The sequence below is a fragment of the Rissa tridactyla genome, chromosome 2 (genome assembly GCF_028500815.1).
Source record: "Rissa tridactyla isolate bRisTri1 chromosome 2, bRisTri1.patW.cur.20221130, whole genome shotgun sequence".
Classification (NCBI taxonomy): domain Eukaryota; kingdom Metazoa; phylum Chordata; class Aves; order Charadriiformes; family Laridae; genus Rissa; species Rissa tridactyla.
Genome location: NC_071467.1, coordinates 125,829,786 through 125,855,352, shown reverse-complemented (window position 1 = coordinate 125,855,352; position 25,567 = coordinate 125,829,786). Strand labels below are relative to the sequence as shown.

The 25,567-nt window shown below is 44.4% G+C and overlaps 1 protein-coding gene and 1 long non-coding RNA gene across 8 annotated transcripts in view; both read right to left on the bottom strand.

Moving 5' to 3' along the window:
- Positions 1–20,795, bottom strand: part of THRB (thyroid hormone receptor beta) — a 177,180-nt gene extending 156,385 nt beyond the window's left edge. For 3 of the 7 annotated variants that reach the window (XM_054190827.1, XM_054190830.1, XM_054190835.1), the window contains exons 1-2: positions 20,723–20,795; positions 16,712–16,837 (exon numbers count right to left, since the gene is read on the bottom strand). The gene's annotated coding sequence lies outside the window, so the exon portion shown is untranslated. Of the gene's footprint in view, positions 1–7,386; positions 7,428–7,591; positions 7,647–16,711; positions 16,838–20,722 lie in introns of those variants that run through there. The other 4 variants (XM_054190833.1, XM_054190831.1, XM_054190828.1 and 1 more) reach the window with 4 other exon arrangements.
- Positions 20,796–23,410: 2,615 nt separating this feature from the next.
- LOC128906185 (uncharacterized) overlaps positions 23,411–25,567 on the bottom strand; it is a 36,675-nt gene continuing 34,518 nt past the window's right edge. The window contains exon 5 of the long non-coding RNA XR_008465090.1: positions 23,411–24,074. This is a non-coding gene — a long non-coding RNA (uncharacterized LOC128906185). The remainder of the gene's footprint in view (positions 24,075–25,567) is intronic.

Here is a 25,567-nt window from a genome sequence, read left to right as displayed (position 1 = left end):
TCCCCGTCTTATTTCCGCCAAAGGAGAAAAGTGTAAAGTATTGGAGGAAGGGGACTTTGGGGTGGGGTAAATAAATAAATAAATAAAGAGCGAGCTCAACCGTTTACAACAGTTGAATGCTAAATCAGATTATCAGGGTAGACACCTTCACGGTGCAGAGCTAAGTGATTTTCAACTCAAAATTCACAATAACCAGTGACAAATTACTAATACATGTGTACAATTTACAGGGAAGGATCACATGTTCCCCATATTCTACGTAACCAACCGCGCTCCCTGTGATCTGATGTTCAGAAGTTTCATGGTTTCAAATGAAGAGGAACTGTAGTTTTCAAACTATTACTACATAATGCAAAGAACCTCAAGTGAAGCAGTACCATCCCTGGACTCTAAACCTTAGTTTATTTGCATATACTCAAAGTTACATGAATTAAGGCTGCATAATCAACCTTAATTCTGGTATTTCTTTTCCTTAGTGCTTGACATTATAACTTTAATAATCATCAACTTATGCAGTTAAACAGTTGATCCAAGTTCTCTGGCTCAACTAAGCTGTTTTATTCTGGTCACACAGAGCACTTCAATAAACCAAATCACTTCAGTAAGTCCTATCAGTGAAATGGGCACAACATACACTACATGCAGTTCAGTGCTGCATAGAAAGTATTCTGTGTTCCAGATATAATTTTCTCTATATTTGTAGAAATAAAATTCTACTTTAATGATTAATGGAACTAATTATTTTGCTTTAAAAATGAAATTTGTCATAAATATTTTATAGGCTAATACTCTTCTAGCGCATATGTGCATGGGCATGTATATTCTGGATTTAAACGGATACAACTCTGTACGGATTCTTTCCCTGTTTATCTAACTGGATAATGTGTTTCACCTTATCTTTTTTAGAGGAATAAATGCAATATGGAAAGAAGACACCTAAGTTAAAAAAAGGCGGCTCCAGGTAAACCCTTCCATTTCCTAAAGCCATTAATAAAGTTATTCTAAGACTTGTATAGAAATGCTACAGCTCATGCTTACACTTTGAAGCACCTTGCACGCAAACATACCACATTTTTTTAAAAAGTTGTTTGAAATATTAAAAAAAAAAGGAGCCAGGGATAAGTTAATGAGCCATGGAAATAAAATTATTTTAATGTAAAGCTAGAAGACATGGTACGAAGCGACATGAAGGCAATCCTACCTGTCCAAAGTTGCAAGGAGGTAGACAAATGGACCAGGAATGATAAGACTGTGCTAAAGGCCAGAGGAAAAAACAATGCTAAAGAAAAAATATCTTCAATTTATTAGTGCTAATTCATTCTGTAGGTAGGGAACCAAGAAGGAGTAGCAGCAGCACTCCATACCTGCTGAGGTACAGCTTGGCTGGAGCACGTGGCAAGTCGCTGGCACAGCGGAGTCGAGGGAAGTACCACAAAGTCATGGGTGGGAGGTGTGGAGTTAACAGCATACTAAGGGAGGCCAAAGTACAAGACCAAGGCAGTGGAAGAAAGACATGAAGGTCTGCAAACTCATGATGCGTGAGAAAGGAAAAGGCCCAGAGTTCAAGAACATTGCAGAGATGTAGATAATGAGAGCAAACATGACACATGGCTCAAGGAAGCCAACTTGCAAAGGTGATGAAAGCAGCTGTTCTTACCCACTTAAGTGTATTTTTCTTGTGAATATTTTTTAAATGGTTCATCCACATGCGTGTCACTACGATATCAGTTACTGAGCAATTGTCCAATGATCCAACCACTTACGTAGTTGAAAAGTACTTCTGATCTTCTTCAAAGAGCTCCTCTATTTTCCTACACGGCAGCTGTTCCAAAGCACATCCTACAGCCAAGCAACGTTGCTGCTGTACCTGTGGCTTACAGTCCATTCCCACCAACTCAAACAATGTAATCCAGAACACATTCAAACATCAGTCTTAAATAGGCAAAAATATTTAGCAGGTGAGCAGAATTAACAAACTTCTATCCAAGACAGAAAAGAACGCATTGCATATGCATACATACAACTGATTTCATTCTACATGTACCAACTTCACTCCTTCCTCGTCCAGCAATGAGAAGACTTACATTTTTGACTTTAAAATCACTTGAAGAGACATTGATTATCTTGCCCTGTTTTCTACCTTCCTATTAAGCAGGTGGACAGTCAGCCCTTTTATTTCTTCCAATGGAAAACAGAACCCTAATTTATTGGGTTAGGGTCACCAGAGGACACAGAACAGTTTTGTAATCTAGAATGATCACATTGCCTTCATGAGTATAATCTAATTATAACATAAGAGTATTTACCATTTTAGCTCATCAGGAAAAATTATTACAATTCTGTACATTTAAAACACTTAAGGATATACAGTGATTTATTTTCTAAACAGCAGTTTATTCCTTTATTCTTTGACTAATTTACTGGTTCAAGTTTCACAGGATATTCAATTCCTAGTAAGCTACAATAGGTCAGAGGAAAATGAAAATTTTTATGACCAAAATAATTCAGAATTGAACACACAACTTAATTTTCTTATTTTAAAAAGCCATTTTATTTGCTTACAGTTTCATCCTGTCTAGTTGCAGGCTGTTACATGGACTTTGGCAGTGTGACCATAAACTGAAAAGGTTACGAACAGAACCCACGTTTTTCAACTGCTCTTTTTACTTTCAGCGTCCCCCGACCACAACCATGTTTAAAGCAAAGTAATGGTGGTGAGTAATGGTAACGATCTCATTCACGTGTTGTGAATTAAATGAGAGAAACAACTTCTGCAAGATTCAGTTACTTTATTCAAAATGCCCTCTTGGACCACATACAACCAATGAAATGACAGAGAATTGAAGAAATACAGTTCTTTAATCTTTACACAGAAATTAAGTTTATTTATAGTCTGCTCTTGATTTTCATAACAAAGGTTCTTGTAATACACGCGTTACTTGTTTAGTCATCCCTGTAAAATATGTAAAATCCTAGCTCATCCCTGAGAAGACGAGAGTTTTTCTCTGTCGCACAACAAGAAGTTCAAGAACTGTCAGAAGCAGTACTGGCACACTACTGGCCACAACAATTATTCTACTAATTTCTTTGATGGGACAAATTAACCCAAGCAGACCCCCGCACTAACGCACCTATAGTGCATTTGCCAGTATAGACCTCCTCAACCACTCAGAAGCCTGACGTCAGTTAAGCAGATACAAGAAGGAGAATCCCTTCATGACTTAGCAGAATTCCGCTCTACTAAACCTGAGGAGATACTGAACGGCATGTGTTTATTTATTTGTTTGTTTGTTTATTTGAACAGGGCCGTGCAGGAGAGACTCCAGGACTGTATATGTAACCACTTCCAACGTTTCGAAAGGAGGGAACAAAGACAAACTGTGGAAATACGAAAATCTTTCCTGATCAAGACCCTGTCTGACAGAAAATTCATAAATTTAGATCCTGGTGATACCCTCTAGAAACCAACAGATGGATGAGTTGCCTCGATCCAGGTGGGCAGGTGGACAGTGCCCCAGTGGTATCTCCTCCCTTCCTCCAGATGCCAGATTCTCACGTGCTTTGGAAATCCAGCATGCAAAAGGACAAGAGAGAAGAAATACGCAGCTCTGCATCCTGCAGTACGGCTCTGCCTTCTGCCATGACAGCCATCTCCCATTAAAGAGCAAATTAGTTTGGCGGGAAGAATTTGCACTTCCCAAGTCCTAGAAGGAAATCCAAGACACGAAGGCTCCCAGAAATTGTGTCACCTTCCTTCTCATGCCTTCCCTCATCACAGGCTATTTACCTGAGCTTCTTTCATATGCATGCCTCTTTTGCCTTCTTCAACTTTTAGTAATAAGCAAACCCCAAATCAGTAAACCAGAATACGATGGAGGAGAGATAATGAGCTCTAGAATTTCCTTTTACAAGGAGCCAAAATTCCTGGTCTCACCCTTCCGGTAGCAAATGAGATTCTTGCTGGAGGATGTCCTGCCTCAAATCAGGTGCCTTTTTTGAGGTTTCGTCTCTTGATTCCCATCCAAATAGAATCAAATTTCAAGACAGGCTACACTACACAATAAACTCTGACAAACTTTCATGATTTGAGTTTAGTAATGCTTCTCCTCCCTACTTTTCTTTTGGCTGGGTTTTTACATATAGCCAAGAGGAAAAATCCTGCTCATCATCAACAACAGGGAAGCCAGGAGAGGATATATGCCTACCACAGGTATGTGTTTTCTACGAGCTTCTCTATGGAATACCAGTATCTGTTATCACTAACAACTTTCTCCCCTTCACCTTTGAAAAAAAAAAGAAAAAAAAAGCAGTAAACAACCATATACTTATCCTGGTTTGAGATAAAACATAACCAATTTTCTGATTTGTAATTTTACTTTTTAGCTGGGCCTCTTCTAACTGACTAAAGTCTGAAATTAACCGCATATTGGTCAGAAACTGTTCACTCTCAGAGTGATAAGACCTGGTTATACCAAGGAATGGTACGCACAGAGGCTCTTGCTGATACTTTTTGCTATAACAACCAAGGTCAGCTAACTTCGCTGTTTGCCCCGTTAGAGAGTCGGAAGCGGAGAAGCGTAGAGGGGTCCCACCCGCAGGGAGGAGCGGACGGGACAGGTGACCCAAAACTGACCAACAGGGTATTCCATCCCAATGCATCACGCTCAGTATAAAAGCTGAGGGATCAAAGGGGCAAGGGGGCTCTGGCTCGTTTTTTCTTCAATGGCCGACGTCTGAGGAGGACCCTGTCTGTTCGTCTGCCTTTGATCCCGATCTGAGCATTCCTGACTCTAGTTCTGGAATTCGGCTCCTGTCCGTCGCTGACTCCAGTCTGGGACTTTCCCTGTGTCTGCTGGTGACACGATCGTCATCCTGGGAGCTGGGTACGGTTTTGTATATATTGTATACTTTTTTCTTTAATTTTTATTATTCTATAATTATTTACTATGTTCTTATTTATTATTATTTTCATTAAAGTAGTTTAGTTCTTTTTCTAAACTCATAAATCTCCTTATCTCTTCCTCTCCTCTCTGAGGAGAGGCGGGGGGAAGGGCCATCTGTCGTTCTGATTGGCCAATCCGGCCAAAACCACGACACTACTGAACAAGGGAATTACAATACGCACATCAGAGAAAGCATGTTTTACAACTTCAGATGTCCCACTACCCTAAACGCATTGAAAAATACCTGAAGAAACCTGTCTGCAGGGTAAGCAGCCCTCAGCGAAAGCAGGTCCACTTTTTCCAAACCCACCCCCCCCCCCCCAATTTGGGAGGGGAATTAGGAAAAAGCATACAAGTTGTCCTCTCATAACAGGAGATGATCAGATAATAAAATTAATGCTGTAGCATATAAAAGAGTGAACAAAAGCACCACCGCCACTTTCTACTCAGCAAACGAAGGTTCCCACACAGGAGAAGGAGACAGCACAATAAATTTGACTTTACATAATGACTTGGATATGCAAAGAATTTCAAAAGCACTGAACAATCTGGAGTAGCCATGATGTGCTCAACACTAGCTCATGCAAGACCGGATCCAAAACCACTAAAAATCAATGGGATATTTTCCATCGACTCCAACAGACTTTGGTTTGAGCCCTTTCAGCTCCGAACATCAGAGTCTGCACAGTTAAAAGCCATTGCAAACCACAGCTAAATCCTCCCTCTTCCAACACAGAGCCATAAGACATTTAAACTTCCTCGGGACCATCCGGCAGCAGTGCCGTCAGTTTCACAACTGGTACGTCAGGACTGGATTATTCCATCATTAGCAAGTAACAATGGAGCACACCAGCTCATCCAAAGGTCACCAATTCAAATAAACTGAAGGAAGGCTGAGACTAATTTAAGGGTCCCGGGACTAATATGAAGGATGATTCTGAGCCAGTTAGTAGAAATGAGAAAAAAAAATAAAAATGTCTTGTGAGGAAGAAAGTAGGCATATCCAGTTTCACAAAACTTTTGTTGTTATTGCGCCTTAGACAGCTGTTCTATGAGAAAATGAAGGGCTATACCTTCCACTGACTTAGTCCAGCTTCTTCACTTAAAAAAAAGGCTATACAATTAAACTTATATTATTTAAAGTCCAAAGTAAGGGAGAGAACTCAAGCCTCCCACTGTAAGGCAATACTGCTAACTAATGCAACTGCACTGATTACGATTAAAGTCTCCCGAAAATTACCTTCTTACTACAGAAATTTCTTATAAAGAGCAAACCCTTTGCTCTGGCTTTTTTTTTTCCCCCTCAGATGTTTATTCAGAAGTTGGAGCTGGGAAAACAGGAACCAGAAAATCTAGTAAATTGTCTCAACACCCAAGTAGTACTGAACTGCAAAAGGAAAACAAATCGTTTTATAAAAAGATATACACAGTCTATCAATTATGCAAACATATATTTACGACAGACTAAGTTTTGTAAATAAAAGCTAAATATATTGCTATAACTAGCAGATGGCTCGGTCTGAATTTTGCGTTAAGTTAAAATAATAAAAGTGTATACTGTAGGGGGAAAAAAAAAAAAAAGTCGTCTCTCATTCGCCCTCCTGAGTCAGAGCTGGCATTTATTACAGCTTTTTCAACCTGTGTTTCTGCTTCCACCGCCTGGATCGCAGGAGTGCAAACAAGGTTTCTGGGGACCACGGACCTATGGGGCTCCTGCCGCTCACCGGAACAGGTGCCACCGTCCCCGCCGGCAAACGGCTCCGTAAGGATGACAATTCTCCCTTTTCCCTTTTTACTCCTACGGCTGCCTGATCGACCCACCCACGGCAGCTCCCAAGCCTTCCCCTGCTATATTTAGTTAACAATTAACACGTTTGGCTTTTTAACTTGACGGATTGCTGCTGCTGTTGTTGTTGTTGCTTGCTGCTGTTCCCTTCGGATAAAGTCAAATAAAACTTCAATGGATAAACTCTTTTAACGGGGAAAACACCACCTAGGCTGCAAAACGTCAATAAATAAGGAAACGCCGGCAGACACGCACGCCCCCGGCTCCCCCCCACCTCCGCCTCCACCGGGGATGAACACCGCCGGGTTCCGCCGCTCCGCTCCCTGCCCTCCCCGACGGGCCGGGCGACCGCTCGCCCCCCGGGTGCCGCGGCCGGGCCGGCGCCCCGACGACTCCCTGGCCCCGGCAGCGTTTGCTCGCCGCTGCCGCCGTTCTCGGCTAAATATAGCGAGCGGCGGCGGGAGGAACGGGACCGGGGAACGGCCACCACGGGGGGCAGCGCGGCGTGCCCCGGTGCCGGGGGAGGTGGTGGTGGGGGGTGTCAACCTGCGGCGCCGGCACCCCCTTGTCCGCCCCACCCGCCTGCGGACGGGGCGCGCTGTGCCGTCCCCCCCCCCCCCCCCGGCCACACGCACCTCGGCACCCCGAGTGACTTACCGGCGGAGCGGAGCGGCCCGCCTTGCCCCGCTCCCCTCGCCCGCCCGCCCTCCGCTGCCTCTCGCCGCGTCCCTCCCGCCAGCCGCCGTCTGGCTGCGGACGTGACCTGGATTCCCCCCGCCCGCGCCGCCGCCTCCCGCGGGGCCGCGCACTCGCCGCGCCGCGCTGCGCCTCCCGCCGCTCCCCGCCCGCCGCCGCCGCTCACCTCCGGCCGCCCGGCCTCGCCTCCCCGCCGCCCCGAGCGACGCCCGGCGCAGCGCGGCGCAGCCTTACGCAACGCGCCCCGCGGCCGCGGAGCCGGGTGGCCGGGAGGCGGGAGCGGGGCGGAGGGAAGCCGCGGCGGAGCCGCAGCCGAAAACCGCCCCCGGTGGCCACTTGTAGCGCCGCTGGGGCTGCAAGCCGCAGGCGAGCGGGATCCCCACACACACACACGGCTGCATCGCGGCGGGCCCCAGGGAGCCGCCGAGGAATCCCTTCTCCTCCAGGGATGCGGTGGGATGCGGTGGGATGCGGTGGGACCCGCGGCGCCTAACATGCGGCCGTGGATCGCCCTTTGGGCGATCCACGGCCGCATGTTAGGCGCCGCGGGCAGATGCTTGGCCAAAGGAGGACCATGATCCTTCCGACACCCATTCCGCCAGGAAAACGAAGGCCGGCTACAAAACTGGGGGGAAAATTTGAGGGTGGGAAACGGGATCGCGGCGCCCTCAGCCCAAGCGGTGCTGCTGGCCGAGAGCAAAGGCGGGTAGTTTTGGGGAGGCCATGCGGTTCCCTGGCCTTCAGTCGTGAGGGATGTGCTGGGAGAAGGATGTGCTGGGAAAAGGATGGCAGCGCATCCCTACCACCCATCTCTAATTCATGAGGCAGGGAAAGCCAGGAAGGAGAAGCACCCAGAGCCTCGTTAACGGCTATCAGCTTGAGCGAGTAAGATGGCGTCTTGAAGTAACAGGCGTGAAAGCAATAGCTACTTGAAAGAATTAAGATCGGTTTGTTTTTCCTGAAGGAATTACAGGAATATTAAACCCTTCTTGCAGTTATAAATCATTTAATGCAAATCATTTAATCCAAACAGAATTTTTACAGGCTCATGAGGCTCACTCATTTTGCCAAGAGTGAGTCATGTACAAATAAAATGAAACCAACAAAGAAAAGAGCTCTCATACCATGTGTATGTGGGTGATCCTTTGAAAAACTTGTAATTATTTTTTTTAACTCTACCACAGCCGGGAAGACAGGTTTGTGAAGCAAGGGCGAACCTCGATAACTGAGCTGTAGCCCATCGACGTGTAGTTTTTCCTTCACCCAGAAGGAACACAACAGGTCCCTTGTCAGGCCGACAACAGCAATGGTGTGACTAATGTATCGGCAACCCCTCAAAGCCCGTGGTTTCAAACCAAGTCGTGTACTGATACACTGAGGAAGCAAAAGACTTTAAAAAAAAAAATGAAAATAATGTTAAGTGATTAATACTTAGTAGAAGAATGCAGTAGGCAGTTAATCCCGCACTTATGGGTTAGTTAAGGACATGAATTAAACTTCATTCTTCACTCCCCATGTCATAACTATGTGCTGCTAAACACAGAGCACAGCATGCGCCAGTGGGGTGGTGATGCACTGCTCTGAAATGACTGAAATGCGGGGACACAAAGTCATGTGACGGTGAGAACGGGAGCCTTAAAATGTGTCATCATCCTCCTTGTATGAAACCGATCCCTCGCGCCATTCACTGATGGCAACGGCAAATATTTGCAGCCACTAGAGAGGTATGGCTTTGTAGCATGTCCTGATGCCGTCTCCCCGCAACAGACAAAGCATCATTCAGAGGAGATATGTCAGAGCATCCCAAAGTGCTCCTCTAGCCACCTGCTTTGCATTTTAACATGAGGACAGACGCTTCCAGGTCCTCACACGAACACACTGTCCCTTCCACCTGCTTGGCCAGAAGATGGAACTGGGGATGTTTAGCCTGGAGAAAAGGAGGCTGAGGGGAGACCTTATCGCTCCCTTACAAGTACCTGAAAGGAGGCTGTAGAGAGGTGGGGGTCGGTCTCTTCTCCCAAGTAACAAGCAATAGGACACGAGGGAATGGCCTCAAGTTACACCAGGGGAGGTTTAGACTGGATATTAGGAAAAATCTCTTCACAGAAAGGGTTATCAAACATTGGAACAGGCTGCCCAGGGAAGTGGTAGAATTGCCATCCCTGGAGGCATTTAAGATGGGTAGATGTGGTGCTGAGAGACATGGTTTAGTGGTGGTTTTGGCAGTGTGAGGTTCATGGTTGGACTCGATGATCTTAAAGGTCCCTTCCAACCTAGACGATTCTATGATTCTATTACGGACTGTGAGTTCCCCGTGAGCAGAAGGACAGAAGCAGGGATGGAATGGGAGGGAGCTCAACAGCACGTCGGTAACAAGTAAAGGACTTAGACCTAGGGCAATACTGCTGCCCAGGTCCAGGGCGTGGTGTGGACACCAGTGGAGCAGAGGCCCCCAGATTTAGGCAATCCAGGAGCCAAAGCCCTCTGTGATTTTTTCACTATCAACGGCCCCTGCCAGTGCCTGAAATGCCAGTCAGAAAGAAAGGTCCTCTTGTTTCCTTCGGGAATTTGAGGGAATCTCTGCTTGCCTTGTTGCTACCAGGGATGTGCTATGCCTACCGTGCATTCACATAAACGCTTTTCCTAGGCAGAGACCATGAGACAGGGGTTCAGTCCAACTGCAGGGCGTGTAGAAGAGCCTGTGAAACCCTGCAGTATCTGCACTGCCCAACCTGGAGCGGGCATTTAAGAGGGAAGAAGGGAGGGAGGAGTGAAGGGAGGAAGGACATAGCTTCTACAGCCAGGAAAGTAACGACAGCATTTTCCTCCTCCCTGAGAACAGAAGATCAGGTCGTCTACAGGCATAAGCTCCCACTGCATCAGTTACCCACGGGCCCTGACTTTGTTCACAAATGTAGGAGTTGGAAACATCCTTTAATTAAAAAGCAACCTAACACTGCCCTCATCCAGTGACCGAGCGCTGGAGCAAGAGTGCATAGGATGTAATCCAGCTCTGAGATGAGCTGGAAGAGAATCTCTCCACCTTTCAGGGCATACAGCTCTTGTCTATGAAACTGTATTTTTTCTTTTGCATTTTAACACATACAGACATAACTTGGTACCTCATTGGATTTCAGTGTTTTTATCCCTTATTGCTCTCAATTTACTCCTCAGTATTTTTTGTCCGGCTTTCATACTTCTGGTATGGGGAGGTAGGGGAGAACTTTAGTTCAGCTGGGCTTTCTAATTGTAACGGACATCTTGCATTCTGCCATCAACTGGCAGATTTCCTTTGTTACTGCTTCTTTTGATTTGTTTTTCCCTATGGATCTTTGATTTTAGAATGGTTGCTTGGCAAATCAGTTGAGATACAAATGACTTTGCGTTTTTCTCAGAAGTATTGCACACCTTATCTGTTCTTTTTTGAGGAGGGGTGTTACTAATTTGTTTATACACAAGCAGGCAGACAGCACAGGCAGACAGCTAAGGAAGCAGCGGAGTCACTTGACCACCTAGCACACCTGATCTAGTGGACAGAGGAGTTCCTAATCACTTTCCAAAGGAAGGTCTTATGAAACACGCAGGTTTTCTTATTAATTGTAATTTCTCAGGCCTTTTATTTCCCCAGTCCTGTGAAATAGCATGTGCAAGGGAAATAGCAGCGCATGGGAAAAGGGCAACTGAAGACAAAAACAGTTACGGTAAAGCAGCACAAAGTGTCAATAGTTTAAGATCACTCTGGAGTCTTCTGATTAAATGAGAACCTCACCTTTTGGCACACAAGGAGAATCCAAACCATTTTGTTTTAAAAACCTTCCAAGGAATGTGGAAATCGGGAAGCAGACATGTCCCTTTTCATTTTTTAGACTACCAGTAGTGAGCCAGCACAGCAGGAAAGCATCCTGTGTGGGTCCCTCTTTAAACCACGGGTAACCAGTGCTTATACACACAACAAAACTACCAAGCAGTAGGTAAATACAATGCCTTTAGATTAATTTCCATTTGTTATTAATGATAGCTGAGGCCAATCATCTCTAAATGCCATGAAAGACTTCAAGACATTTTGCTGTTAACTGAAGGTATTTGGCCAACATCCTCTAGTCTTTGTCTGGGGCAAACATCCATTTCCTGTGAAAAATTGATACTAAACCACTAATACGATATACTGTTCAACTTTAGTTCTCTTCCTCTTCGATTTCCATTTTACCATACAGTGTAATGTATGTTTGTTTCAAGATTTCTGGGGAACATAAAAATAACCTAACATAATAATACTTAGTTTTTGCACAGAGATCCAATTTCATCCTGCCATCAGAATTCAAGGGGAACCACAGCGGATGTGTGAGAACAGAAGAGAAATGAATGAAAATCGAGACAACCAGGGAAGAAAAATAAATAACAAGAAGGAAAGCAAAAGAGAGAGAAACAAACCTAGAGGCACAACCTAACCTCCAATGCACAGTTCATATCCATTTTTTGATCTTCCATGCAAAAACACAGCAGGGAATTTTTTTCAAGTCATGCGGGGATGCACGTGGCATAGGACATTAGTAATCAGTCCACAAAACCAAACGAACAAGGGCAAAAAAATCTGAACTGAAAGAAAACCAGCAAGATTAGGTTATCACCAAAAATTATTGTTAAGATCTGTGTTTCTAAATTGCAACAAGAAAGTATCGGAGAAAACAGTCTTAGCCCTCCTACACTGAAGCAGGCTTCTAGACCAAGTAGGAATTCGTGCATATTCTCCTTCTTATTGCAAAAGCCGTTTTACTAAAAAAGGCTATTTGGACTGTCATCAAAGGATGATGTGGAGGTTCGAGAAAGTTCAAAACGAATCAGGCAATTTATAGTCGATAAGTCTTATCGATGGCTAGTAAACATGATGATGCAATCCAGTGAAATCTCTGGCTCAGGAAATTCCCATAACCTCCGACTGACAGAAGTTAGAAAATCCTACACTTGTCCTGTTTCTTCCAGCCTTTCTGCAAGCATCCTCCACCCGTCACAGTCAGTCAAAGACAACCAGGCTAGATGGGCTACTGGAGTAAATAAAACCAGTAGTTCAGACTCTTCTTATGCTCTGAAGAGAAGATCTAGGCCATTCTTGCCATATTATGCTGTCACGTCATCATGGGATGCAAAGTTTTTATGATCCAAATCATGGCTCCAAATCTCATAAAAATTAGAGCGGGCCTCGTTTGAATTCCACAAAAATACACAGCAGAAGAAACTCCACAGTAATAAATTAATATTAATGGCAGAACTAGATGGCAAATTACAGGCTTCATTAGCTCACAGCGGTAGTTTTTCCTTCCTACTAAATGGGATGGGCAAAGGGCGAAATGGGCACACCAGTAAGGACAGCCCAGTAAGGCACACCAGTAAGGCAAGAATATATAGCATTTAACTGACCTGCAGAAAAGTCTCTAGTTTGAGAGGGTGGGACAGCACCAAAGGCTTTGCACACAGTTCCCTTTCGGTGGTGGATAAGGTCTCTTTCAAGAAGAATCAAAGCAAGAGTGAATGCAGCTCTGACAGGAGGTAGAGTGGGAAGATGGCTAGAAGTCCTATTGAAATCAGATCCCTTGTCCCAAACCGCTGCGGTTTCAGTTAAAAGATTAGGGCTTGGAAAGGCTCCTGCAGTTGGAATAATTATAACTGGGTTACTCTGAGGGAAAGCTAAAACCCACTGGGGAGAGGCTTGATTTTGGAGGCCTGACAGAAGCAAGAGCATTGCAAGTTCTCTCATTCCTAATCTAAGACCATATGGAGCTCAACTACCAGGTGGGTGGGTGCATTAATTGAGGGAACGTGCAGCTCATCGTTTTCTAAATCAACTTGTTCTTCATAAGTGAGCATTACTATGGAAAAGATAGCAAGAAACATAGAGATACCGGGAAACAACCTCCACCTCTAAGTAAAAATAACAAAAACAATTACCTGGGATTCCACCTTTCTACTAAGCTCGGAACAGAATGTAGAAGCCTGGTATCTCTCCTCTGGAGAAGATGAGGACATCTACTCATTTCAGTAAGTGAAAACATGTAAAAGAATGCACTATCATCTTTCCATTCACTCTCCATCTCTTACTTTAGCAGTATTTTGCTAAGCTTTATTTTAGCAGGCCTAAAACATGGAGTGAATGACATCACTTTACCATCTTCATGCTGAATCCAGTCATAGTTGGATTTCTGGAGTAATTCAGAGACACGCACAGGGATTTCATTGAAGTATTTTGGTTCTGAAGTTCTCTTCAAAGGTATGGAAGAGAAACATTACCGTGGTGCTAGCTGAAATGCTATAATTGTATAGCACTATAATTCTATTATTTTGAATGGCTGTTGCCATTTTTTGCTCCAAGGGTAGCTCGTTGTAATAAGTAGCACTGGTACAGTTCCAGCAGTCGTATTTCAGTAAATGCCAATTTAAACACAATTTGCCTGACATACAAGAGGAAAGCGTCTTCTGAGTGCGATTATGGGCTTCATGTTGTGATACGTATGCTAACAGTGTCTGAAAAAAGAAGCAATTCCTTCCCCTAGAAAACCTGATCTGCCAGGAATCCCAGAAGATGCTTTGGAGGCCGGCTTGAAAAATCTCTCTCTAGGACCTGACAAGTTTAGTCAAAACTCTGGCTTTTCAGGTGACCTTCCCCAGTATAAACTGGGTAAAAGTGCTGCAGCAGAGTGGTAGTGTTACTTAGTGGGCGTAAATCTTTGCAGAGGGAAGTACTTCAGTAAAAGCTATTTCTTGACTTCTAAAGAATAAGTATAGCAAGTCATAGCATAGCACTCGGCGGTGCTATACCTTTTTATAGTTACCTGGTCAGCCAAAAGCCAGTAACATGAAAATTAAAAAGCTAAGTACAACCTGAATGCAATGACAAGTATTATGGGAACACCTACAGATCCTACCTGGTGCACTCCGACCCAGGGCTACGAACTCCTGGAACAAATTAGAAACTGGCGCTACCCTAATAGCTGGGTATCTCATTTCTTTAGGATACATCCGAATGAGCAAAACATGAACAAACAAGCAATGGATGAGAGAGAGAGATAACTAGCTAATTCCAACATGCAGGAACCTCCTGCTTGTTAAATTATCCGCTCTAGTCAGCCCTCTGACTATAGAAAAAACTATCTGCCAAATCTATATTCATGTACCAGGGCAACAAACAAATTAGAAATGCACAGAGACAGGCTGAACAACTTGGGTTGTTTTTAAATTATCTTCGTAAAAAGAAGAACTCTGGGAGGAGCTGGGGATGATTAGAAACGGATGATGGCATGGACTGCCTGCTTTTCCTCCCTCCAGACATATCACTTCATTTCTTCCCATTCACTAGGTCTTCAGACACACCAAGAGCAGTTACTTGTTCTTTCTAAAGACTTTTTAGAAAGCCAGCACTTACACTTTTAGCACCGTGAAGAGGAAATAAACCTTTGAAGAAATCTTACCTGTTGAAACCACTTTTTAATGGTCTAATGATTTTTTTTAAACAACAACTTGAATTTTGCCCAATATGTCATTACAAAACAGAATGAAAGTGCTTCTCCACCCTGACTACAGAATTCCCGATACAACACGATAATCATCTGAAGGGATGAGATTCTCTAGAAAAAATGTGTATTTACTGTTCATTACAGTGCCATGTTTCATCATTCAACATTGAAAATGCCATTAATAAAATAGCATTCATTGGTTTTATAACAATTCCAGTTCAAAATCCTCTTTTTGGAATTCTAATTGATCCTCCAAATGAGCTTTATTAATCATTGACGGAAAACTGGCAAAATCCTACCCCGTACTTTGGCAACCTTTCAAAATGTCCAATTAGGTCAAATCAAGAAAGCCCTAGAAACCAATTACAGCAGCACTTCTAAGCCAAAAAAAACCTTATTGTACTCTGAAACAACTGCAACATTATAGGGAAAAAAACCAAACCAAAACCCTCAATCAACGATCTGGTTATGCACCTGAAGTACCGCCTCCATAGAAACGTGCCCAATAGCCACTCCTTGAACCACATCAATTAATGGTATTTGCTCACAGATTTTCTTTATCACTGTCATAAATGTCACCAAGCAGTTCACCATAAGGAACAGCGCCAGCCAGCTCCTTAATCTGTCAAGCGAACGCTCACTCCCCTTCAGCATTTTTCTATACATCTCATCTACAGTGCTCTAATTTCGCGTGTACACAAAGTCTTCACCTTTTTATGAGTTTCATGTGTTCTGTATCTCACCTGCATGTTTGTACATTAACAAATATGTTGACAAAGCGATAAAAATAATCTTGGCGGCAAGAACAATAGCGACCTTTATCTAACTTCTCAAGAATGTGATCTTTGCTTCTGCAGTACTACTGCACGTACAGCCATAGGTGCCGGTGGGCTCTTTGAGGTGCGCGTTGCTGCCAATCCTAATCCCACCACCCACAGTTAAGAATTAATTAGGACTTGAAGATGCCAGAGGGAGGCAAAACAAACAAAAATAGCATTTTAATTAACTGTAAACAATAATTAAAATTCTGCATTATGTTTAGCATCTGCACATTTCCAGACTTTACTGCAGTGGCTCTGAATCTAATGAGATCATCCGACGAAATGCCAGAGGACTGGACAGATCTCAGATCGTAAGTACATCTCCTATGGTATCTCAGAACAGTAAATAATTCATGCATCCTTATTGTGAGGACCAGTAATAAAAAAAACAAACAAAAAAACCCCCAAAAAATAACACTGACAATGAACCAAAATCCACATACTCTGGCCAGACTAAGGGAGAACAAAATGTGCACACATATAATAAGTAGGTTTTGAGTTTCCTATTCCAGATGTACACTTGTTCTGCAATTTCAGGACACAATGGTCCCCACTTTACTATACTTAGTTATTTAGTTGGTTATTTTATTATTTATTAATTTACTTATTTACAATTCCCTTTTACTTTTTTTATTAACCTCTTTTTAATTAACCTGCCATTATACTAACAAAAGCCATGTGGCGTTATACAAAATTCTTTTGTCAAAGTCACAAGTTCTATCCAACATTTTCCACTCTGATGCCCTTTTAATTACAATGTTGAGACACAAAACCCTCTGAGTGTCTTCCTATCTGTTTTGGTTACTCAGTTTTCTCTGCCATTTGATCTTCAGCTGGCTAGTTTACAAATTGGATCTCAATAGTTCATCTCAACCCAAAGTTTTACATTCCCTCCACTCACATGCTGGAAACAGTCACCTGTCATTCAGAAGTCAAACCTCTTCACAAAAGTCTCCTTACCTTCACCAGGAGGACAGGTAAACTTCATGAAGTTCTACTCTACGATGAGCTTGATCAAGGGTAACCACCAGGACCTAGCCATACAGAAGAAAGCCAAGGGTTTCTCTTGCGCCCGTCTCTAGACACCTGAAGGAAAACAACTGTCTGAAGTAACCATGTGGCTTTCGTATTCTGTCATTTTCCAAAAACGGCTAGAAAATGGCTAGAAATTTTCCAAAAATGGCCTCTTAACATTCATTAGCTACAGCTAAAACTTTAAGTCACAAAAGAAAGATAACCAAATTCGTGATACCATTTATATAATGCACTCAATATTACAGCCCCTGATATCTCATTTGAATTACGTGGCAGACAATTGCAATGTTTTAGCTAATAAGTTGAAAGCTCCTTCTCTTCCCCCCCTTATTTGTTTACTAATCCATTAATATAAAAAATCAGGAAATGTTTGGAAGATCCTGCACATCTCTAGCCCTCTTTCAGCTTGAGTTTCGTAGGTTCCTCAGTGTTCATAGGTTTCATGTATTCTCCCTTACATTTTACTAAACTATTAGGTACAGAAGATTAACTGATTGGGAATGATATTATTAACGTTTTCACTTCCATAGCACATTTTTTGAAATGCAAATTGAAGAATTGCAACGGAAGTATTAAGAACTTCATAAAACAGTAAAAATAGAGTAGTATGTATTCAGGAAGCCAAGGTCAGACCTAAGTGTAAGGTCTATGTCAGGATGTATCCTAATGTAAGGATATCTTTTGTTAGAATGACTGCCACGATTTATGACTGGTTGCAAGTGTGGCTGAATTGCTTTGTTGACCTGGAAAGGTCAGGAAGTTTACTCCATACATCTTGTTTTTCCTCTCATTTTATTTATGTCACGCCTTTTCTTTAACCGTCTGTACTCTCGGAATTGCACCACTTCGCTACTTGTGTCTTTCTACAACAGCTTTCCTTGCATTTTCCTTTTTGTGTAATTTTTTTTTTGTGTGTGATGGTGGCAAACACCCCATTAGAAGTGCTACATTTCCTTTGGGTCTATGAAGAAACTAGTAATTGCCTTCTTTTCCTTACATGAAATGCTGTTTTGCCATGGCCTAGAAGGCCCAGCTTGGTAGGAGATGGCTATAAACTGCTGCCTTGTCTGAGGGACATCCTGTAACACACCATTCCTCATAGTCACGTACGTGCTGCTGTGCAAGAGCTGCTGAACCTCAGCCCTTCACACAGTTGCTCCTCTGGTTAGTAATACTTTCCAGGAAATTGCCTCACAATCTTTAGTCTTTCTTTTAGATGCATATAAAATCTGTATTTCCTATAAGTACCCTTGGTTTGCAGTGCCCTGTACAGGAGTTTCAGTTTTTCCTCCTTAACTTTTTTGGCCTTCCCTCTGACATCCCCCAGTTGGGGCAGATTCACCGTTCTGTATCGGCTGTTTTCCTGCTTAGCCCTTTTCCCTTTCCTGGAAAAGCAGCGCTTAGCACATTCAAGAATTTTCTCAGGTTTCTCCAGTGCATCTTCATTTGTCCAGAAAACCAAACAATAAGATCTCAGGGTTTGGGGTTCTAGTTTTATCTGCCGTCCACATAGCAAAACTAGCCCACAGTTCCCTCAGCCTGAAGTTTTGCATCCTCCCTCCCAGATGAAAGTCTCCAGGAAGAATCTGTTGCAGTTCAGCTCTGTTTCCCACTCTCTTTTCCTAATCCTTTTCTACAACTCCTCCACAAGCTACCTCTCTTTTTATGCCTTATGCCAGTCGATCTCCAGATCTCAACAATTCATGTGATGAAAATAAATGTACCATTCCTCTCAGCTGCTTTCTGAGTAATACTAACCTGTGTCTTTTTTTGTTTGACTCTCTTAAGCTGCTCAGCTAACTCCAATATTACTATCTGAAAAATGTTTATTTTACCTGGAGCATTTTGACTTCTTTTTAATAAGAGGTTTCCATCATTATCAAAGACATTTATTTACATTTCACTTTTTTCCCCAGCCTTTTTTCTCAAAACTTTGCGATGTCATTTTTTTCCATGAGAACAAAGCATTGTTTTATTAGCAGGTTCCCTTTCTTTCTTTCTGCTAGGCCTCATTTTTTAAGAGATTTCCTTTTTAAATCTGAGACAATATGTCTTTCTTCATTTCCCTAATAAATCCTGATACCATTTCCCAAGCCTTTTTTAGTAACAATGCCTTCTCATTTACCCTGTTCAAGTTTTATCTCAACTGCTCTGTATAAGTTTATATTAGAAGCTGTGTATTTTCATTTTATGTTTATTGATTCAATGAAAAAGACCAAGACCTTAAACTTTCACAGTCCAACATCCTGTTGTGCTTTGAATTTTTAACCAAGTCTTACTCCTTTTGGAAATCTTGCTTGTATAGATAGACTTTATTAACTTTTTTTAATGCTGCACAGTATCTTTTTGCTTTCCTTTGCAACTGGTTTAATGCCTCAGTCTCCTGCAGTATTTTCTTTCAAGTATAGTTTCTGGGAAAAAGATCTTTAATATGGGAAAGAGCTGTGATTTGACTATCCTATAGATATGTTCTGCAGTACTTGCTTTTCATCAAGCCTTTTTCTGCTTTTCACTGCCTCCTGATTGCTCCAGGGCACAACTGACCCACGCTGCACAACCGAGCCGAGCGTCCTTCTGTGACGACAGTGGTCACCTCACAACATATGGCAATATTTGCACCCGGGAAAGCCCCAGTTTCCTCACCAGAACACGGCTTTTCTGGTCATATGGTTTCAGCCCAAGTTACAGTGACATTTCTTTTTTTGCCCAGAGGTGCTTTCCTAGTCTAATAATAAATTAATCTCAGTTCTTTATCACAGCCTTAGTAAGCAAGAGCTGATCCCGCCTTCCTTGCAGCTGATGGTATTTTGCCGCTGTTTTGGTGAGAGGAAGCTCTGCCCCTAATGGAGGAAGATTGTGCTGTGACAGAGATGCAAGACAGAGAGCCAGGACGTGCAGCCTCTTCTTCTCAGCTCTGCCACCTGTTGCTGTGGGACTTAGAAGTTACTCCATATTCCTTTTCCACATAACGTGTATTCTGCGTTAGTTTGTTTACATCTCTCCCGCAGAAGCATCCCACAGAACACTATGGTTTTTTTCCATGAGGTATTGAGTTCACTCGACCAGGTGGCCAGTAGCGCCTGCTTTTTTTAAAAAAAATGTTGGTTAATTGTCCCTCATAGTCACAAGTACGATTAACAAACAGTGTTACTACATTCACAGAGAGGTCCTTACAGCTTTTGCCTCGATTTGTCAGCGGGTCACAGAGTACGGTCTGGAATGATAACCCCACACGGATGTTCCCGTCTGTGACCTGATGTCCCCAGCGTCTCTCTGCCGTCTCCCGTGGTACCCTCCCAGCTGAGCCCAGCCCAGGGCCAGCAGCGCGAAGCCCCTGGGGAGCTGCTCGGCCCCCCTGCACCCTCCCTGCAGCTCCCAGGGGCGGCGGTGGGGGGGGGGGGGGGGAAAGGGATGGACCCTGCAGAAGCAGCCAACACGACGTGGCCCTTCCTGAAGCCGATTTTTCTCCCGTGTGACGGGTAAACACATCTGGTAAACCGAAGGGCCGGGGACACTGAACAGCCGAGGCCGCCCGGGCAGCTCCAGCCCCGTCCTCGCACCCGCGGTGGCCGCAGGCAGCGGCGGGGCCAGCGGGGGAAGGGGAAGGAGCCGCGTTCCCCGGGAGGCGGCGGCGGCACACCGGGGCCTCCCCGCCCCGCCGGCAGGCCGGGCCCCGGGCTGCGGGGGCGGACGGCGGCTCCGCTCCCGCCCGGCCGCCTCCATCCCCCGGCGGTGCGCGGCCGCCACAGCCGAGCGCCGGCCCTCCCGCCCCCCCCCCCGCCGCCTCGGGCTTCCCGCCCCACCCGGCCCCGCCGGCCCGGGGCGGGGGCTCACCTCAGCCCCGCCGCCGCGGCCGGGGACCGGGAAACGGGGTCCGGCGGGGAGAGGGTGCCGGGCGGCGGCCGGGGGAGCGGGGAGGGACGCGGGGAGTCTCACCTGCCACAGGCGAGCGCCGAGCGGGAGACGCCGCGGCGGCTGCGGCGCTTCCTGCGGCGGGAGGCGGGCGCTGTCCCCGGCTGACCCCGCGGGGAAGCGGGGCGGGGGGGGGGGGGGCGGCGGCGGCGGGACGCGGGGCCGGGCCGGGCCGGGCGGCCGCCTCTCCGCTGGGGAGGGAGGCGGCCGCGAGCGGGGAGCGGCGGGGCCGAGCGGCGGCGGCCGCTGACCGCCCGGGAGCTGTCATGGCAGCGCGGCCTGGCGCGGCGCGGCGCCGGGGACAGACGGGGACACGTCGCCCGAGGAGGGCATCCCCGTCGGGGGAAGCAGCCCCGGGGGAAGGGCGGCGCCGAGGGTGGGTGCCGAGGCCGGGGAAGGCGTTTCGGCGGATGCCGGGCTCGGAGCGGCGCTGGGCGCAGGCGGCTGCGCAAGGGCTGCGCGGTTGCGCAAGGTGAGCCGGCTGCGGCGGGGCTGCGCCGCCGCGCAGGCGGTTTTTTGCAAACAGCGAGCGGGCGCTGAACACCGTGTTTCTTCCAGGTTGCAAAGAAGTTTGTTTGCTGGGTGGTTTGGTTTGGTTTGGTTTTTTTTCTTTTTTTTTTCTCTTCTCCGTGTTCAGCGGCGGCCAGGTGTGGAGGCTAGGCTACGGGGCAGCCAAATCGAAACCCTTGCAGGGGAGGTTTAGAGTGGGTATTTGGAAAAATTTCTTCACCGAAAGGGTTGTCAGGCTTTGGAACAGGCTGCCCAGGGAAGTGGGTGAGTCGTCATCCCTGGAGGTATTTAAAAGACGTGTAGACGTGGTGCTGAGGGACATGGTTTAGCGGTAACTTGGCAGTGATGGTTTAACGGTTGGACTTGATGATCTTAAACATCTCTTCCGACCAAAACGATTTTATGATTCTATGCCCGTTTGGTTTACAGGTTTTAATTGGCTTACTTCTTTCTGTTTTCAACTTCTTTACTGGTAATTTTTACATGTAATAATAAGGAATAAAAGGAAAGAAAAAGACAAGGACAAAGCATAGTTCAGCTCTCGCAGTGCTGCCAGCATTAGAAATGTATAAAGAAGATAAGCACCTACATGACTTCTACTAGGGAATGCAATTAATTTGACTAGACAGCCTCATAATATCACGGCTGAGACAAAAGTGCAGTTCAAAGGCCGTAAAAGGATTAAAGCTCCATCCCAGTTAGCATTTAAAGTTCTTGAACACTGTTCCTCTATGATGTGATTCTGCTCTGAAGATGGGATACCATGCGCTTACCGTGTCTCAATGCTTTCTGCATCATGGCTCAGTTTACATGTAAAAGATGTTGCCACTGGATTACAATCCTGCAAAGCCAACTGAGATCTTCTCTTCAACTAATAGAATAATTACTTAAGTACAGTACACTGAAATAGATTGAAAGTTTAACTTCTCCTATATGCAGCATAATACCTTCAAGTCTTCACTAAAATTACACCAAAAAAAGTATAACTCTTCATAATCCAGCTAAAACATGCTTCGTATTTTAAATTCAAATTAATTTAGTTATGTAGCCTGACAAATGACAGCAAAACTCAACAAACATGAATTGGCCTGAACAGGAAATAGTTCAGGCAGGAAAACAAGCTTCTCTATTCAGATCATCTAATGCTTTGGTCCCAACTTCTGGTAGCACATTGCAGAAGGTCTCCCCAAATCATGCTTGTGGAGTTATAAAATTAGGAACTCACTGTGGTAAACAGTTACAATGTTACAAACAGTTTCAATGTATTCTAGAAACACTAGGGAGGACCATTCTTGCTCTAGAAAAAAAAAAAGTAGATGCTTTTAAAAAGCTATGGGTAATGAACTGAATTACGTTCATTCATTTTTATACAAATTACAGTTTTGCAGCTAGCACAAATACATAAGATGTGATCGAACCACCTTTGTCCTTTAAGTCCAGTTGTTCTGTATAGAAGGAGAAGGTCTGTGGACTAGGACTATAATAAGCCAGCAAAAGAGCTGACGAGGCTGCAGTCTTACATGACAAAAGATGAGGAGAGTGATGATGATAAAATCAGTGACAAAGGAGCAAGGTGAAGGCAAGTAAGGACATAAACTTCAGCTTAATATAGCAGGGCAAGGGAAGCCAGTTGAATGCTCAATAGCAGTGACGTAGCCAGGAGCACAAGGAAGGGTGGTGACCATCAGGAAAGAAGAGTGTCTTCAAGACCTCTCTTGAGACACATTTGAAGGGTTTTGTTTTCTGTAGAATCTCCATAGTTCCATCCAGCAGAAAAAGAATATATCTGATCTATACAGGATTTTACAATTTATGCTTTTTTTTGTTGTTGTTGGTTGGTTGGTGTTTTTTTTCATTATGTGCTAAAGCGCTAGGTAGGAAGACACAATTGGCCAGAACTGGGCAGAACTGGGAAGTATGTTAGAGTAGACAAGGCCCAGTGTAATGAAAAACGATGTCTGGAGGAGGGTCTGCTATTCATGTTTCCTTATAGACTGTAACATTATTTTCTATAATGATGATTTTTTTGAAGGGAGAATGACCAGAATCATGTTTCTGTATTCTCTTACAAAAAAGATGTATCTCCTCCCAGAGACTTTGCCTTTAAAATCTCGGGCGGAGTGAATCTACTCAAAAACTCCCAGCCACACAGCGCAACCACCTGAAGCAGCTGCTTGAAGCAGGCAGTCATTATTTGTGTGAACGCAGCATTTTTACTCATTATTTTCGTGAACGCAGCATTTTTTACTCTCCCGTACAGAGGGCGCGCTGTAGTGCCTATTTCGCTGCGTTGTCCAAGCGCGAAGAAACTCAGGGGTGCCCTCAATTATTTTCACGACGTGAATTGCATAGAAGCCCACCCCTGAAAGAGGGACACTCATGCCCTGAAGAGGTAGCTGTCGCTGAGCGTGGAAGCGGCCGCCCAGAGGCAGCGGGGCCGGGCGGGAGCTGTCCTTGGTCGGGGACCGCGGGAGGAACCGCCGCCATCCGCCGGGGGCGGCGGGGGGAAAGGGGGATGTCTCTTCCAACTGCTGGGTTTGTCGTCTTCATGGTAGGCAGTCCCATAAGCGGTACCCGTCACCCGGAAGGTGTCCCTTTGGTTCTCCTCTTTGGCGTATCCTTCTGCTTCTGAATATACTTCTACCCAGTAGATTCTTCGTTTTTATTACCAGCACATATCCCAGATACAGCTATCTCCTTTTCTTTTTAATGTTGATATCTGACATAAGGTACTGTTAAATTTTGTAAAATTCGTTAGAAATTCACTTATTTAATATTTTTCTAAGTTTGAGTTTTTCTGAGTGTTTTATCAGGCTTCTTAGATGACTGTCTATACTTTTGGTAGATTTCCAGCTTGCACATCCATCTGTTAAGTTGAAAATAACATGAATTGAATATTCAGTTTGTTCTTTAAGTTATAGATTTTCAAGGACTGAATCTTATTTAAGTAGATACATGCAGTTGCTGCCTTGCCAATTTGTGACATTATTTCCTTCTAGATACCCCCACTGGCTTGCATATTACTGCCAAGGTATTGAGACTGACTCATCTCTTGCACTCCTTTGCCTTCTAAGGCAATGCTTGAATTTTAGGTTTCTTGTTGGAATAATTCTTTGCATATTATTATATTATTTTTAACCCTGTGTTTACTATCATCCTCAGTAGTCTTTTAGTTCACCTTTTCAGACAGTCTTACCTGTCTGAGTGGACATTAAAGACCTAAGTCGCTAGCAAAATAAAAATTCAGCATACTGCTGTTGAGCCATTTAATGTCTAATAGTCTGGCTGTCTAAACCTTTCTGATAGTGAATCAGCAGTAACTCCAAAACATTTAATCTTTTTTGTTGATGGGCCTTCATATTAAAAACTTTGCCATCTCCTTGTTCAATGCAACCTTGTTCAATATTCAGTCATCAAGTGGAATATTTTACCTCATTTCATTCATGCTTTATCTATGCATGCTGCACCTGGATATAAAGCTGTGTTGATATTAATTACTTTCCTTGACACAACACATTGCTTCAAGATACAACAAAATAAATCAGGAGGGAGACTATCAAATGCTTCTGTGAAATATGTGTGGTTTATATTAGTCTTTTTTTGTTATTCAGTCTTCCTTTGACAATTGTTTTTAGACTATGCTGATACACACTCTGAGAAGTTAGATTAGCAACAGATTAGTCGAAAAATTATGCGTGACAGAAATAGAGCAAGGGTAATGCCCTCTCTACACTTACAAAAAAATAAGCTAAAGTTTTTATGGAGAAAGGTTCATTCTAGCTTGCTAGGTCATGTCCAGACACAGACCAGTGTCCAGCCAGTGGCTTGCTGACCAGTCACTGCTGTGGCCACCACACAATGTATACTGGAACTGGGTTTAAACTAGTTATCTTTAAATCAGCAATGACTGTAGAGTAATGATCCTTTGAGGTGAATATCTAGTAAAACTTCATCTGGACCAAAGCTTCTGCCATGAGCTTTGCCTCAGACAGCTCACCGTATGAAAAGATTTATCCACCAAGAATAAAGGGACAGACAAATTTTGTGCAGATCACTCCATGGACTCTCCTAGGATTGGTACTCTAAGAAGACAGGTTTAAGACATGAAAAAAATCAGAAAGAGAAAAGCCCTCGACCGTGCAGCGGTTCCCACTTAGCGATGCAAACACGGGATGCTTGGACAGCTCCTGGCCTCTCCCGGCTCCCGGGATCTGCTTCCACATGGCTCTTCCCTTCTGCCAGCCGCACAGCTCTGCTGTGGCTATTCCTTCTGTCTCCAGTCCGCTAACTCTCCCTCTCACCTTTCTAGTTAACGGTCTCTCATCATGTGATCCCTAGAAGAAATCTGAAGGAGTGGCA